The sequence below is a fragment of the Watersipora subatra genome, chromosome 11, assembly GCF_963576615.1.
Source record: "Watersipora subatra chromosome 11, tzWatSuba1.1, whole genome shotgun sequence".
Classification (NCBI taxonomy): domain Eukaryota; kingdom Metazoa; phylum Bryozoa; class Gymnolaemata; order Cheilostomatida; family Watersiporidae; genus Watersipora; species Watersipora subatra.
In genome coordinates, this window is record NC_088718.1 from 24,855,758 (window position 1) to 24,874,395 (window position 18,638).

The window sequence follows — 18,638 nt, forward strand, 5'->3', positions numbered from 1 at the left end:
GACAATAGTTACTATAGTGTTTCAATCCAATACATATTAATATATACCTTTGCATAGACAATAGTTACTATAGTGTTTCAATCAAATACATATTACTATATACCTTTACATAAAAAATAGTTAATATAGTGTTTCAATCAAATACATATTAATATATACCTTTACATAGACAATACTTACTATAGTGATTCAATCAAATACATATTATTATATATACCTGTACATGGACAATAGTTACTACAGAGTTTCAATCAAATCCATATTACTATCTACCTTTACATAGACAGTAGTTACTATAGTGTTTCAATCAAATACATATTACTATATACCTTTACATAGACAATAGTTACTATAGTGTTTCAATCAAATACATATTACTATATACCTTTACATAGACAATAGTTACTATAGTGTTTCAATCAAATACATATTACTATATACCTTTACATAGACAATAGTTACTATAGTGTTTTAATCAAATACATATTACTATATACCTTTACATAGACAATAGTTACTACAGTGTTTCAATCAAATTCATATTACTATATACCTTTACAAAAACAATAGTTACTATAGTGTTTCAATCAAACACATATTACTATATACCTTTACATAAACAATAGTTACTCTAGTGTTTCAATCAAATACATATTACTATATACCTTTACATAGACAATAGTTACTATAGAGTTTCAATCAAATACATAATACTACATATCTTTACATAGGCAATAGTTACTATAGCGTTTCAATCAAATGCATATTACTATATACCTTTACATAGACAATAGTTACTATAGTGTTTCAATCAAATACATATTACTATATACCTTTACATAGACAATAGTTACTATAGTGTTTCAATCAAATACATAATACTACATATCTTTACATAGACAATAGTTACTATAGCGTTTCAATCAAATGCATATTACTATATACCTTTACATAGACAATAGTTACTATAGTGTTTCAATCAAATACATATTACTATATACCTTTACATAGACAATAGTGACTATAGTGTTTCAATCAAATACATATTACTATATATACCTTTACATGGACAATAGTTACTATAGAGTTTCAATCAAATCCATATTACTATATACCTTTACATAGACAGTAGTTACTATAGTGTTTCAATCAAATACATATTACTACATACCTTTACATAGACAATAGTTACTATAGCGTTTCAATAAAGTTCAAACGCGGCACGCGCAAATATTTTGGTTTTATGAGATACTGTAAAAAGAACCAATATAATTAAAAACTCCTTCACAAGATTATTATTGCTAATGGAAGGATACAAAATACAGAATACTATTTTTATTGAGAAAAACTGAATATTTTAGCATTTTAGTTGAACAGTTACAGATTTTATTACATGGATGTATGTCAACAGCATTTAGTTTCTGTTAAGCCCTACCACCTTTCAACAAAAGAATTAGTTAACAGACCACCTTGACTGAGCTTTGACTGCGTACAATAGCTATTAGTATACTAATGAATTTATCATGTGAGAATAGTTAATCAAGCCACAGAAAAGCTCTAATTTAAAACCAAATATCAAAAAAGGAGGACAAAGGCTAACAGTTTGATCAGCTACTTTTTAGCTATCAACAACTGTAGCAGAACTGCATACGCATGGATACAGTTAGGTTGGCTTGACAAAATTAGCTTTGCCAGAGGTGGCAGGGATAATATCAATCATTTGACATATATAACATAGAACTTCTTCTTAGGAAAGACTCTACATACAAACTTATTGAAGTTACAAAACATCTTAGAAAAATTTTGCTTGGACTTAACGAAAGATATTTCTAGATACTAAAGGCTGAAAGGCCATTCGTACTTTGGCCTGTTTGTTCGTTTGTGCCTTGGTCATTTTTTTCCCTTTGGTACGACTTGAAACACATCTCACTTATTTTATTTTCAAGTGAAAATCAATAAATGACAGGTGCTTCATTTTGTTCATTTCATGATTTGGAGTTATCATGTCTCGCATACGTGGTAAGACAATCATCGTTTCTATCAATTCATGTTCTTTGTTTTCTGTATTGCAGTTTTTCAGCTAATGACGATGTAAAATCTTTCTACTTACAGATTTTAAAACATTCATTCTAAACAAAACTAGGACAAGATTAGGGCAATTATATAGTAAAAATGGTCTCTACTTTTGAAATTTTCTACTCACGGAATGGTTTCTGGCATAAATTACTTCATAAGTAGAGAATCCACTATATCTTGTAACGAAGATAACAACGAGGAAGCAAAGGCTACTCTGCCTGGTAGGTTTGATAAAATGAGAACATGCAGGTAAGGCGCTATATCAAGTTTGAATGTTAATTTTGTTTCATTATTCATATTTCAGATTTCACTTGTATTTGATAATAAATATAACCTATGTAGCATTCAGCGGTGCTACAACTAATCATACTGAGCAGCCGCTACCTGTTTATGGCAGACGCTAGCTGTTTATGGTAGACGCTAACTGTTTATGGTAGTTGCCAACTGTTTATGGCTGTCGCTAACTGCTTATGGTAGACGTTAACTGTTTATGGCAGTCGGTAACTGTTTATGGCAGTAGGTAACTGTTTATGGCAGTCGGTAACTGTTTATGGCAGTCGGTAACTGTTTATGGCAGTCGGTAACTGTTTATGGCAGTCGGTCACTGTTTATGGCAGTCGGTAACTGTTTATGGCAGTCGGTAACTGTTTATGGCAGTCGGTAACTGTTTATGGCAGTCGGTCACTGTTTATGGCAGTCGGTAACTGTTTATGGCAGTCGGTAACTGTTTATGGCAATCAGTAACTGTTCATGGCAGTCGGTAACTGTTCATGGCAGTCGGTAACTGTTTATGGCAGTCGGTAACTGTTTATGGCAGTCGGTAACTGTTTATGGCAGTCGGTAACTGTTTATGGGAGTCGGTAACTGTTTATGGCAGTCGGTCACTGTTTATGGCAGTCGGTAGCTGTTTATGGCAGTCGGTAACTGTTTATGGCAGTCGGTAACTGTTTATGGCAGTCGGTAACTGTTTATGGCAGTCGGTAACTGTTTATGGCAATCGGTAACTGTTCATGGCAGTCGGTAACTGTTTATGGCAGTCGGTAACTGTTTATGGCAGTCGGTAACTGTTTATGGCAGTCGGTAACTGTTTATGGCAGTCGGTAACTGTTGATGGCAGTCGGTAACTGTTTATGGCAGTCGGTAACTGTTTATGGCAGTCGGTAACTGTTGATGGCAGTCGGTAACTGTTTATGGCAGTCGGTAACTGTTTATGGCAGTCGATAACTGTTGATGGCAGTCGGTAACTGTTTATGGCAGTCGGTAACTGTTTATGGCAGTCGGTAACTGTTTATGGCAATCGGTAACTGTTCATGGCAGTCGGTAACTGTTCATGGCAGTCGGTAACTGTTTATGGCAGTCGGTAACTGTTTATGGCAGTCGGTAACTGTTTATGGCAGTCGGTAACTGTTTATGGCAGTCGGTAACTGTTTATGGCAGTCGGTAACTGTTTATGGCAGTCGGTAACTGTTTATGGCAGTCGGTAACTGTTTATGGCAATCGGTAACTGTTCATGGCAGTCGGTAACTGTTTATGGCAGTCGGTAACTGTTTATGGCAGTCGGTAACTGTTTATGGCAGTCGGTAACTGTTTATGGCAGTCGGTAACTGTTGATGGCAGTCGGTAACTGTTTATGGCAGTCGGTAACTGTTTATGGCAGTCGGTAACTGTTGATGGCAGTCGGTAACTGTTTATGGCAGTCGGTAACTGTTTATGGCAGTCGATAACTGTTGATGGCAGTCGGTAACTGTTTATGGCAGTCGGTAACTGTTTATGGCAGTCGGTAACTGTTTATGACAGTCGGTAACTGTTTATGGCAGTCGGTAACTGTTTATGGCAGTCGGTAACTGTTTATGGCAATCGGTAACTGTTCATGGCAGTCGGTAACTGTTCATGGCAGTCGGTAACTGTTTATGGCAGTCGGTAACTGTTTATGGCAGTCGGTAACTGTTTATGGCAGTCGGTAACTGTTTATGGCAGTCGGTAACTGTTTATGGCAGTCGGTAACTGTTTATGGCAGTCGGTAACTGTTTATGGCAGTCGGTAACTGTTTATGGCAATCGGTAACTGTTCATGGCAGTCGGTAACTGTTTATGGCAGTCGGTAACTGTTTATGGCAGTCGGTAACTGTTTATGGCAGTCGGTAACTGTTTATGGCAGTCGGTAACTGTTGATGGCAGTCGGTAACTGTTTATGGCAGTCGGTAACTGTTTATGGCAGTCGGTAACTGTTGATGGCAGTCGGTAACTGTTTATGGCAGTCGGTAACTGTTTATGGCAGTCGATAACTGTTGATGGCAGTCGGTAACTGTTTATGGCAGTCGGTAACTGTTGATGGCAGTCGGTAACTGTTTATGGCAGTCGGTAACTGTTTATGGCAGTCGGTAACTGTTTATGGCAGTCGGTAACTGTTTATGGCAGTCGGTAACTGTTTATGACAGTCGCTAACTGTTGATGGCAGTCGGTAACTGTTTATGGCAGTCGGTAACTGTTTATGGCAGTCGGTAACTGTTGATGGCAGTCGGTAACTGTTGATGGCAGTCGGTAACTGTTTATGGCAGTCGGTAACTGTTTATGGCAGTCGGTAACTGTTGATGGCAGTCGGTAACTGTTTATGGCAATCGGTAACTGTTCATGGCAGTCGGTAACTGTTTATGGCAGTCGGTAACTGTTTATGGCAGTCGGTAACTGTTTATGGCAGTCGGTAACTGTTTATGGCAGTCGGTAACTGTTTATGGCAGTCGGTAACTGTTTATGGCAGTCGGTAACTGTTTATGGCAATCGGTAACTGTTCATGGCAGTCGGTAACTGTTTATGGCAGTCGGTAACTGTTTATGGCAGTCGGTAACTGTTGATGGCAGTCGGTAACTGTTTATGGCAGTCGGTAACTGTTTATGGCAGTCGGTAACTGTTGATGGCAGTCGGTAACTGTTTATGGCAGTCGGTAACTGTTTATGGCAGTCGGTAACTGTTTATGGCAGTCGGTAACTGTTTATGGCAGTCGGTAACTGTTTATGGCAGTCGGTAACTGTTTATGGCAGTCGGTAACTGTTGATGGCAGTCGGTAACTGTTGATGGCAGTCGGTAACTGTTTATGGCAGTCGGTAACTGTTTATGGCAGTCGGTAACTGTTTATGGCAGTCGGTAACTGTTTATGGCAGTCTGCACCAACAATGACGACTTAAAATGTGCGTCTCAATGCCAGTTTCTTAATAAAATATTATGTGTTATGCATTTGACAGGTCTAAAGTATTTCATTGAGGCCGATTAGGCTAGACTTATAGCAATAACAACTTGAATATTCTAGCAATAAATCTTCATAAAACAACAGAAAGCCTCTTTGCACAATGACCTTTTAGCAAAATTTCATGCAGTTTTACAAAACAAGCAAAGCATCGGGCAATTATTTTAATCCGCTGAAATAATGTAAATGCATGTTTTAACAGCACGTAAAGCGATCTCTCCACAGGTTATAGTATTGGTAAGCAGCTATGGACACTGGCAAGCTTTTAACATACGATTTCAAGTAATACAAAGATTTCCAAAGCACTAAAATTACTGTTGTTTAACAAAGTGGCTTTTTTAAACAGATGAATGTTCTGGTTTAAGGACCTTACTAGCAAAAACATTGCTGATAATTGATAGAATTATTTAGATACTGATTTTTAACGCAGACAAACAGCATAGGATACAAGAGGCAGACACACTAAGCCAGATGAACTCAGATGACGTAAACTTTACACTACTACCACTTACACTTTTCGTTTTCAAATCACCTTTACATTTTATTTTTAAATAGTGGTAAGTCCGGCACTGCCTGAGATTTATAACACTTTTAATCAGACAGACTGCAGATGGATGTTGAAAAGGCTGATTCTGAGGCACCAGACAGAATTTTTAAAACTGAATGTTTTAGTTTACTGGCAGAGGAGGCATGGAGAATATGGGTGTCACGTTTGGACACAATAGGCGGGAAATTAGGGAAATGCATAGCACTTGTGTTGACTAACAGACAAGCACACATTGTGAAAGCGAGATTCATTAATATAGATCATCATGCCTAGCATCTCAACTTTTGTTCCCATATCTTTCTTCACCGTGATAACTATGAGACAACTTCATAGATGTTGGCTCATAGTTTTTTTATGATTTCCTCCAACTCCTTTTTGCCTTTTTATCTTATCCCACTACTATTGACACCTTATAAATCACATTGCTTGCTAGACAACAAAATATTCAATGCTTTAAATTGAATACGGAAAGCAATGTTTAGCATTATTCGAGAACCGTAAAAACAGCAAATGTGAGAGAGAACAGTGAAAATATGTACAGATTAAAAAATGATGTTTGGACAAGCTCATCAGGAAATGGTTCAAATGTTGAGACAGATATTTGCTCAGTCATGTTGTATGTCAGAGATTTTGTATGTTGAGAATATCTTATGTCCAGGTTTGACGATAGGTATGAGCTACACGATAGAATGGTAATATAAGCACTGAAGGCCCTACCGTCTGGTGGAGTTAGCGGAGAATTATGAGAAGGTATGCTTTTGGCAGATTTTGCAGGAGAGGATACTAAAGGACTTGGTGTATTCTCCATAATTTTCTGTGACTGGCGGAGTTGTGGGTAGAGGTACGGAGGGAACAACAGGAGCTGGGGGTGGCATGAGTTCCCTATCAGACAGTGTAGCCTTCAAAATTGGTTCCTGAAAATTAAAAGCTGCAACTGTAAGGCTATGACAACTAAAACATAAAAGAATGACAGGAATCAGCAATGCTCCATCCTATAGATACATTGAGAACTTAACAAATACCAATGTGATCAATAGGAAGACTGACTTTCCAGTAATTTTAAAACTTATGCAAACATTTTTTATTTCTCATTCATATTTGTCAGCCAATAGAAAGCTTTTTTTTAAAAAGTCAAAACAATAACAACTACACTGAGAGTTAAGATTATTATATAGAAATGCTCATATTGTTGGTTTCATTTAGCTCGAGCATTGCATTGTATTAAACAAGTTTCATTTTTTCACAATAAATTGAAATTATTTCACTTCTTGACAAAACCTTACTAAACTACAACCAGACCAAAATAATTTACAACCCTAATGTTAATGGAAGTTATTCTTCTGTAAAAACTTGTCATGGTAAAGATTGATTATCATCGGCGACATAATTGCCACTAATTAGTAGCTGGATGTATGACACCTTGACATATATAGACAATTACAGACAATATGACAACAACTACCTTTATAGACAACACCTGAACTGCTTTCACTGACAACAAGACATGAACTACTATTATAGACAACATGACATCAACTACTATTATAGACAACAAGACATCAACTACTATTATAGACAACAAGACATCAACTACTATTATAGACAACATGACATCAACTACTATTATAGACAAAATGCCATCAACTACTAGTATAGACAACATGACATCAACTACTATTATAGACAAAATGACATCAACTACTTTTATAGACAACACGACATCAATTACTTTTATGAACCAAATATTACTTATACCTTTATACAGACAATAGTTACTAAAATGTTTCAATCAAAAATATATTACTATATATCTTTATATAGACAAAGGTTACCACTGTGTTTTAATCGAATACATATCTCTATAAACCTTTACATAGATACTTATTGTAGTATTTCAATTAAATACATATTACTGTAAACTTTTATAAAGACAATAGTTACTATGGTGTTTCAATCAAATACGTATTACTATATACCTTTACATAGACAATAGTTACTATAGTGTTTCAATCAAATGCATATTACTATACACCTTTATATAGACAATAGTTACTATAGTGTTTCGATCAAATGCATATTACTATACACTTTTATATAGACAATAGTTACTATAGTGTTTCAATCAAATGCATATTATTATATGCCTTTACATAGACAATAGTTACTATAGTGTTTCAATCAAATGCATATTACTATATGCCTTTACATAGACAATAGTTACTATAGTGTTTCAATCAAATACATATTACTATATACCTTTACATAGACAATAGTTACTATAGTGTTTCAATCAAATACATATTACTATATACCTTTACATAGACAATAGTTACTATAGTGTTTCAATCAAATACATATTACTAAATACCTTTACATAGACAATAGTTACTACAGTGTTTCAATCAAATGCATGTTACTATATACCTTTACATAGACAATAGCTACTAAAGTGTTAACTCGGCGTGTGCAAATGGTATACAGTATATGATAAGAGTGACAGAGGTATGAATGCGAGGTATGAAACTTGCGGCTGCAATCACATGAGTTTAAATCCAGCACGCAGAGAGCTTTTCCTTTGAATATTTTAATAGCTATAACTGGGCAAACCGAAGTACACACATAAACTCTGAGATATGTTTGTTGTGACTCATGATGCAGTCTCAGGGTTATACAGACTTTCTGGCATCATCAATCTTTTTCTCGTATGCTCAATTTAGTTGTTAACGAATTTATAGCTGCCAGATAAGCAATTAGTCAAACCTATGGTAGTGGCCCTATCCCTAGCCAGAATGTATGCCCTTTGTATGAGTAGGTGCATGTTCTTGTCTTTACTGGAGGAAGGTTACAAAGCTTGATTTGTACCAGCAGCTAGAGCTTATACCAAATATTTTTGCATAGGGTAACTCCAATGAGAGCATAACTCCTGAGAGCTAATGCTTTCTGTAGACAGGGTCCTCAGGTCCCAGCGCTGAGAACACTAAAGACAAGACAGCTGAGACTGACATGCTTGTGCTGATTTCCGTAGTAGACCAGAGGACTGTATACTAGCTCTTGCCTATCAAGCAGTTATGTGAGCTATTAGAGTCAGATACAGCATTTATATGCAGGTAATATCTAAAGTGGTATTTCCTTCAGCTTTGGCAACTACTTTGCCAGAGCTGAAGCAAACACTATTATTTTACCGTTTCTATGATTCGGAGTGAAAGTGACTCCGAGCTCATTCGAAGCGTGACAATTCAGTGAATCTGGTTTTCTCGAGGCAACTAAGAAAGCATGTCACTAACCTATCCTAATATAGATATTTTTTTCAAAAAATGTTGGCTGGTTTGCTGTCTAAGAATAAAAATCTGAAACGTACAGCAGTCGGCAAAAAATCTGATCAAGTAATTGACCAAGTTTTATTTCCGGATGATTAAAGTCAAGGTGTAAGCTAACAAAATGATGACTTGAGGGTTATTTAGAACAATTATCGACTGTCGACTTTTCATAATCCTAACACCAGAGATGGGACAGCTCTTTCATTGAAGTAGCAAATGGACAAGGAGGAAGAAGAGCAGCGAGTTGAACGCTGATCTTATGTTGGTGTTTAAATATATCAGATACTCAAACCTTATGCTAGTGTTGATCTTAGCCGGTGTTAGTAAAGAGACAATATCTAAACTCTTGTAAAGGAATTTGCTGGCCTTTACTTTGGCACGATATAGACTGTTGCATAAAAAAAGAGTATGAGTATGGTTAAACTGTTCTTTTTTATTTGTGAAGGGAAACCCATTAGTCGAGGAGTTTACGACTATTGTTCTGCTTCGCTTATCGAGTCCGCTCCCTTTATATACAGTCATGTTACCCATTCCGGATAACGGAACCGAGTAAAAAAAAACGAATAACAATAAATGGAATCGCTAACGCGTTGGCATGACTATAATAAAACTAGCGATTTACTAGCGACAAAATATAAACGAAGGCAAAACACAATAGCAATACAATATAAACGAACAATTTAGTGACGATACAAATATATAATAAGACCAAACACAATGTGCCAGATATATATAGAATTACTTATAATAATATGAAAGTCATGGCCCGGCGTCTACCACACTCTTATGCTGGTGCTAAATCTTGTTTTAGTGTTCAACTAGTTAACAACTTAAAACTAAACTGGTTGCTTAAGTTCTTGTTTCAGTTTTCAATTTTATTTTAGCAAAAAACAGTCTGAGGAGAGCAGGCTAAAGATTTGATGTTTTACAGTTGTATACTTTTCCTCATGCAAATATGCTTTACAAAAAAGTGCCAGGCCATTTATATTTTAGTATAACAAAGGAGTATAACCAAAGAGTCTATTACTGGTGACATTATAAAGAAAGTGGCGCCGAAAGTCCTCACTGTCCTTCATGATTGCTGAACAATGTTGTATGGAGATACTGCGAAAACAAGATACCAACAGGGAGTGTAGCCAGACCACAGGATAAGCATATAATACCTACAAGCAGCAAGGCGCCCAAAGACATTAAAAGATTCAATAATTAGAAAATGTCAAAAGCAAATTAGAAACTTCAAATTTAGAACAAATCAGTCATAGAAACTGCGTCAACACCAGATGGAGAACATGCCAAAGGGAAGTCGAAGCAATTAGACCTACCAACCACCATCATCAAAAAGCCACCAGAGAGACATTAGATACAAGTCAAATGAGTCACATACAGATCTTCCACTCCTGTCAAACATGACCTGGACACCAGCAGTATGTCACCTAAGCTCCATGTAAGCTCCACCCTACATGTCAACATCACATGCACCAGCTGAAGACTTACGCATACAATATATCTTCATACGCTTGACAGAAAGCATTGAACTTTAACACTCAACCTACACCCACAGGTTAACCATCCCACATGCCAGACACCTATAAAAGAGAACAGCTCCAATGACTCAGCATCTCTATCCCAATTTCTATCTCCGGCTCTAGCTTGAGCTCTGGCTCTCTCTCTCTCTTCCCGAGGGCCTCCTTGGACGCTTTCCCATCTGCCTGCTGAGGAGCCTCTCTCTCGCTTCTCTCCTGATGGAGCCACCTTCTCTTTCATCGGCTGAGCCTCTTCTACACCACTATCTCAACTGCTGGCACGCTCTACATATAGCCTCTCACGACTCTCGTTTGACTGTCGAAACTAACAGCTGTACAGGACTGATCAACAAGCATAGACGACCGTTCGAGTAAGGATGTAATTTTTATTAGCTCTTCTGATTGTTTGACTTTAATATTATTGTTTTAGAATTTTGTTAGTTGTGTATTTCATTGTTTGACTTACAGAATAAAGAAGTAAGTTTGACTGGTAGATATTAGTATTGCTTACAATAGCTTAACACCTTCACTATACCTGAACCAGTAATAATTAAATTAGTTCCCACAGGCTAAGCAAAAGTGCACAAACTAAACATAGTCAAAATAGAATAATATGACAAGCAACTTCAACACTGATGTTGTATGTGAATCCGGATTAGTTATACGCAACATAATTTCTCCACAACCACACAAAACAACAATAATAGCGAACAGTAAAACAAAATACAGGTGTGGTTGCTGCATGTTGTTGGTAAATAGCTTGTCTAACAGGTAGCCTGATGAATAGGTGCAGAAGGTATAGCAAAGTTCAAATAAAAAGGGTAAGGCAATCACCGTACGCGAATTCTCACCAATCAAGTTCGACTCGTTAAACGTACAATTTGTGAGTTGATACGAAAAATTAAAAAAAGTTAAGAGCTGAAAAGAAATGATTGCAAAAACAAATTCAACGTGAATATTTGCTTGCCCGGAGCTGGTTTAATTGCTAAAGCTTTGTGTAGGAACAGGCCTGCCAACCCAAGAGTGGCAGACCTGCCAACCCAAGAGTGGGGCAATGCGTGAGATTTGGTTTTGGGGCAGTTGATGTATCAATGATAGTATATATAAAATTGTGGAAATTGGGGCAAAAATCTCACGCATTTTCATTTTTTCTTTGGGGTGATTGCGTGAGTCTCACGCCCAATGCGTGAGAGTTGGCAGGTATGAAGAGTGGGGCAATGCGTGAGATTTGGTTTTGGGACAATTGATGTATCAATGATAGTATATATAAAATTGTGGAAATTGGGGCAAAAATCTCACGCATTTCTCACGCATTTTCATTTTTTCTTTGGGGTGATTGCGTGAGTCTCACGCCCAATGCGTGAGAGTTGGCAGGTATGTGTAGGAATCTCCATGTTCAGCGTATTCACATGTTCAAATAATATTCACAAACAAACAAACGTCGAAAAGTTGTTTGTTTTGCTACTTAGCGGTCGTCATAAGGAAGTACAGTACACGTATAGAAGTTTTACTAAAAAATCTTAGCAAAGACCAACAGTTTATACCAAGCGTGTCTTATATTGTGCAGCTTTTCATAAAAATAAGAACGTAAAAAGTTTAACGAGTTCGAGTAAGGCAGTGTTACTTGCCAGTTGTTGTCTAAAATGTTGGTCTTTGCCTTGCGTTGCAAACGAAATATGTACATGAAATTAATAATCTTGACGAGAGAAAAAAGTGATGTCAAAATTGCAATAGTTTTAGGCAGTAGGGCCTGGAGAAAACTACATGTATGAGCAATTGGCGAGCAGTTCAAATACCCTTCCCCGAAGTCGATCCTACATCTTCTTTTTCCGTTGTTTGGCGATTGCAAACATTATCATCGGATCGAATAAATTTATTTTTAAAAATTAATTTCACGGATACCGTTTCTTATAAATATTATTCTACGTCTGTGGTATGCGACTTTATTTATTCAGCTCTATAGAAAACTTTGCTTATTAGCTTTGGGAATTCCCTACTTCGTTAAATAGGTATTGCTTTTGTAACTATGTTTGTTTGTGAATATTATTTATTGAGGTTTTCATGAGAAAATAGTGTTCTGTTGACCTCATAATTAAAAATTAAAGCTAATATAATGTGGTATAATATGATAATTGAGAATAAAATTGATAGTGGCTACAATAATATGATTTCTATAAGAGGATAATAAGATCGTTGATTGAGCTGAGTATATATATATAGTGTATATATATATGCAAGCTGAGTTGATTGAGTATTTAGATTCCAAGTTAGTAATTATTAGTATGGTCATTTTTTTTAAATTTTAACGCGGGTGACACAATACTCTACTATTCTTATGTCAGCTATGGTTGTAAAGTGACAACTGATGGTTTTTAATAATTTTAATTCAATGTTGTTAGTATACCAGTGTTAGTATGTTTTTGCAAGTTCGTTCGCTGATCAGTAGAATCAAACAACTAGCTGTGGTTTTGAGTCAGTTGATAAATACATTTTTATACTTTCAAAAGAACTGACGTCGTTTGGCAGTTTTATTAGAACAAAGGGAGTTTTGGTAAGGTCAATCACGACTTATATGGTTGTGTCCCTATTGTAAAATTCTATGTATATTCTATGCATCTGCGCCTTCTAACTCTACTAATCACGTGGCTCTAATTATAATATTATGTGTTAGCTTTATCAGCTTTGTATAATATTGTGAGTTAGCTTTATCAGCTTTGTATTATACTGTGTGTTAGCTTTATCAGCTTTGCTTTATCAGCTTTGTTTATAACTACGTGTCTTGTACTGAAACTTTCTCTTCTGGTCTAGACCTGCGAACAATAAACTGCGTTTCAATTCTCCAAGCAATATTCCTTACTTGAGCAACTTAGAACCAACATATTACATGGTGTCAGGAGTGGGGTCATTCACGTACAATGAAGCTATAACAGAAGATGCGGAGCATGGGATTGTAGCTGTACCTCAAGAAACAAGGGAGCAGGTAGCAACTTTAAAGCGGAAGTTCAGAGAGATCTGCAGGCCGATCACCAATGTCATTCTAGAACGCCATCGATTTAATGCACGCAGCCAAAAGGAAGGTGAGCCGTTCCAAACTTTCTTAGCAGACATTAGAACTGAAGCAGCGCAATGTGATTTTGGAGACTTGCAAGATGAGTTGTTACGTGACAGAATTGTATCCGGTATTCGTAATGATAATGTACGTAAGCAACTACTCAGAAACAGTGACCTAACACTAGCCAAAGCTATACAAACTTGTCAGATATACGAGTCTTCAGAGCAGAACGCAGCCGAGTTCAGTAAACCGATAATAGACGTAGTAAAACGCAAATCGTATACGCAACACCTGAGTAACAGTAACACTAACTGTAGTAGTAATCACGATAAATCATCAACGCGACCCAGAACTACAAGTAGTCATAACACTTTGTCATGCCGTAACTGTGGGAAATGGCACCCACCGAAACAGTGTCCAGCGTATAGTCGTAAATGTAACAATTGTGGTAAACTCAATCACTATGCAAAGCTGTGCAGGTCAGGTGCAAAGCAGCCAGGAACTGTAGATGAACTCACAGAATCGTGTCACGAAGAGTTCCGCATCGAAACAGTATCACTGCCGTGTAACAATCGTGGAGATATACAAACTCATTTTACTGTCAATGACACCACGCTAGAGGTTAAGATTGACACAGGTGCAAAAGTAAATGTAATCTCGCTCGATCAAGTACGCCGTATAGGACTACACAGTAAAATCGACCGATCACGTACTAGCACGCTACTAGGCTTTGGAGGTGCTCAGACAGTAACAGTAGGATCTGTAGTTATACCGCACCCTCAGGCGAAATTGCGAATCGAAGTAGTCGATAGTGACGCCAGATGCCTACTAGGACTTAGTGATAGCATACGATTAGGACTTGTAACACTTAGTCAGGAGGCATTCGAAGTAGAGCAAAAGCCGCAGGCTCCAGCCAAGCTACTAGAAGACTATCCAGAGTTATTTGATGGCAAACTAGGTACACTGCCATGTAACTACATGATAACGATAGATTCGGAAGTAGCACCAGTCATTCGACCTGTCCGCTCTGTACCAGCGCCTCTACGTGACAAAGTAGAAGCAGCTCTAAACCGACTAGAGGATCGCGGAATTATCACCAAGGTAACCGAACCTACCGACTGGGTATCCACACTCGTAGTAACCGCCAAGAAGGACAGTAACGACGTACGTATCTGTATCGACCCGGGTGACCTGAACAAGGCTATCAAACGACCTCATCACTCACTTAAGACAATCGAACAGGTAGCAGCAAACATACCTGGAGCTAAGCATTTTACGGTAGTTGACGCGAAAGAAGCTTTCTACCATATACCACTAGAAGAGAGCTCGTCATACCTTACCACGTTTGGTACACCCTTTGGCAGATACCGATATCTGCGTATGCCGATGGGACTCTGCTCGTCCTCAGACGTATATCAGCGAGCTATAGAACAGCTGCTGACCGACTATCCGTGCCAAATAATAATGGATGACATTCTTATAGCTGGTAAGACTGAGGATGAACATGACTCCAACGTCAGGAGAGTAATGACACGACTGCAGGAGATAAACCTCAAACTGTTGCCGCGTAAATGCAAGTACAAGACGAGAGAAGTCCGATATGTAGGGCACGTACTAACTGATCAGGGACTGAAACCTGACCCTGCTGAGGTCAAGGCAATCACCGACATGACAAGCCCAACTAATGTAGAAGAACTACAGAGATTCATGGGCATGGTCAAGTATCTCGCCAAGTTTATACCGCACCCGAGTGAGAAGACCGCCGTACTAAACGACCTACTCCGTAAAGACACAGCGTGGACCTGGAAGTCACAGCAGGCACAAGCGCTGAAAGCCATAAAAGATGAGATTGCTAATGCAACGACTCTTACCTACTACGACGTCAATAAGCCAGTGACACTTACCTGCGATGCCTCGCGATCTGGTCTGGGGGCAGCCTGTCTTCAGGACAACAGAGTCATCAGTTTCGCTTCTCGAGCTATGACGGATACCGAGAAACACTACTCTCAGATAGAAAAAGAACTGCTGGCCATAAGATTCGCCTGCAACCGATTCAGAGACTATGTATTCAGAGACTTTACCGTAGAAACCGACCATCAGCCGCTCGTATCGATTATGAATAAGCCGTTATCCGCAGGGCCTAAGAGACTTCAGAGTATGTTACTACAGCTGAAGCCATATCGTCTAAACATCATATACAAGAAGGGCAAGACACTATACCTCGCTGATACAATGTCTCGCGCCTATCTACCGGACAATGACAATAACGAACACATAGACTTTGACGTTCTCGCCGTAACACCGATAACCGACCAGAAGTATCTCGAGCTACAGCAAGCCACAACCAGTGATCCCGTACTCAGTAAGATAAGTGAACTCATACTGGCTGGATGGCCCAGAAAGGAAGCCAGTGTAGCTGAAGATATCAAGCCGTATTTTGCATTTCGTGATGAACTCGCTGTTGTGAATGGTGTAGTCTACAGAGGTGAGCGTGCTATCGTACCTCAATCGCTTAAAGACGACTATATCCAGCAGCTCCATCGAGGACATATTGGCATCGAAGCAACCAAGCGACGTGCCAACGACATTGTATTCTGGCCAGGCATGAGGAGTGACATCGACAAAGCACTAGCTCTCTGCAGTATATGCCAGACATCTAGAAATCACCAGCCGAGAGAACCGTTACTATCGTATCCTGTACCGTCGCAACCGTGGAGCATCGTAGCCACTGACATGTTCTACTGGAGATCGATTACGTATTTAGTGACTGTAGACTCATACTCAGGCTGATATGAAATCGACACACTTCGTGACACCTCTGCAGTGACTGTGATTAAGAAACTGAAAGCCCATTTCGCAAGATTTGGTAGACCAGTGACTCTAATATCAGATTGTGGTCAGCCGTACAGCTCAGAGGAGTTCAGAAAGTTTATGCGTGGAATATCGAACACGTAAGATCTAGCCCCTACCACGCATCCAGCAATGGTCTGGCAGAGAAATCTGTTCAGACAGCCAAACGCCTGCTTGAGAAGACGTTCAAGGAGGGTGGAGACATCTACATGGCTCTACTTAACCAACGCAACACGCCGAGAAAGGATATGGGCTCGCCAGCTCAGAGAAACATATCTCGCCGAACACGCACACCGATACCGACAGCCGAGACGCTCCTACGACCCACAATCATAGACTCTGAGGCAGTACAACATAAGCTGTCACAAGAGCGTGCTCATCAGAAATCATACGCTGATCACTCTGCTGTTACACTCCCGACACTCACACCAGGTGATACCGTGCGTATGCAGACCGACAAAGGCTTCTGTGACACCACCGCCACTATTGTCGGAACAGCCAACCCCCGATCGTATGTTGTGCAGCAGAACGGCAAAACATACAGACGTAACCGTCGCCACCTGCTACACGTACCGACTCCTGATCTCGCTGATACTGTGGTTCCGCCACCACCTATTATGTCTAACACTTCAGATGACAAGCCAGGTGACCCGCCAGCTCGCTCGACACTCGCCGACTCCGCCGCCGCAACTGACACTCCTGTGACAGTGACTAGATCAGGGCGTGCAGTTGTTAAACCAGTTCGATATCGCGACTCGGGGAAGGATGTAACATTCTATGTATATTCTATGCATCCGCGCCTTCTAACTCTACTAATCACGTGGCTCTAATTATAATATTATGTGTTAGCTTTATCAGCTTTGTATAATATTATGAGTTAGCTTTATCAGCTTTGTATTATACTGTGTGTTTGCTTTATCAGCTTTGCTTTATCAGCTTTGTTTATAACTACGTGTCTTGTACTGAAACTTTCTCTTCTGGTCTAGACCTGCGAACAATAAACTGCGTTTCAATTCTCCAAGCAATATTCCTTACTTGAGCAACTTAGAACCAACATATTACACCTATATTGTTGTGTACATTGACCTTTCAGTGCTTCCATCACTGATGCATTTCTATATTTGCGGTTTCTCACGCTGACCTGTCAGTGCTTTCAACATTGATGTATTCCGAGCTTTGCAGTTTTCACGTTTTTCTACTCTTCTTCACGTTAATCACAGTCGCCTCAAGTGGGGCTTTAGAGTGATATGTCTACTGAGGCTTGTGTCTGTGGTTAGATTGTCATTTCTGTTATACGGTTTGTTAGGTGAGGAAATAGTTTGTACAGACAAAGTTACAGACATGGTGGAAGAGTTTGTGATGGAGGTATTAAGTCTCAATAATTTATATATGTAAATAAATAAATATATAAAAAAAAGTTCTTGAAACTGAGTTCTCACTGTTGAGAGACAAGCCTACGCACTTGTTACTGAGTCTGTTTTACATTAGTTTACATTTACATAATTAGAAGTTGTGTTATTTTTATTTACATATTAGTGCAGACAACTCAAAGGTTCATTTATTTTTCTGTGCATACCTTTACCTGTAAAGGCAACTTCCTGTTTTGTTCTAATTACAAAACATGACAGCAGCACATTCTATCTTTATCTCTTAATTATGGCTAGTGGCACACAATCAACTAGCTCAACAGGTTATGGGCCCAGCAGGAGCCGACTTTATTTCGATGGGAACCAGGCATCCTATCAAATATGGGAAACCATGTTCATAAACTATTTATACACAGTAAATAAAGGGCTCCACAAGGCAATACTTCCCAAACTGTCAACAGTTGAAGACAATACAGATTATGATGAAAAGACTTGATGGGCTTATGCAGAATTAGTCCAAGCTTTTGACGAACGGTCGCTTCAACTGATAATGAATGACAGTAAAGATGATGGTAGATGGCTCTACAAGTGTTGAGAAACCACTACGCGAGTATAGAGAAACCGCGTGTACTTACACTTTATGAAGAGCTAACCACACTAAACATG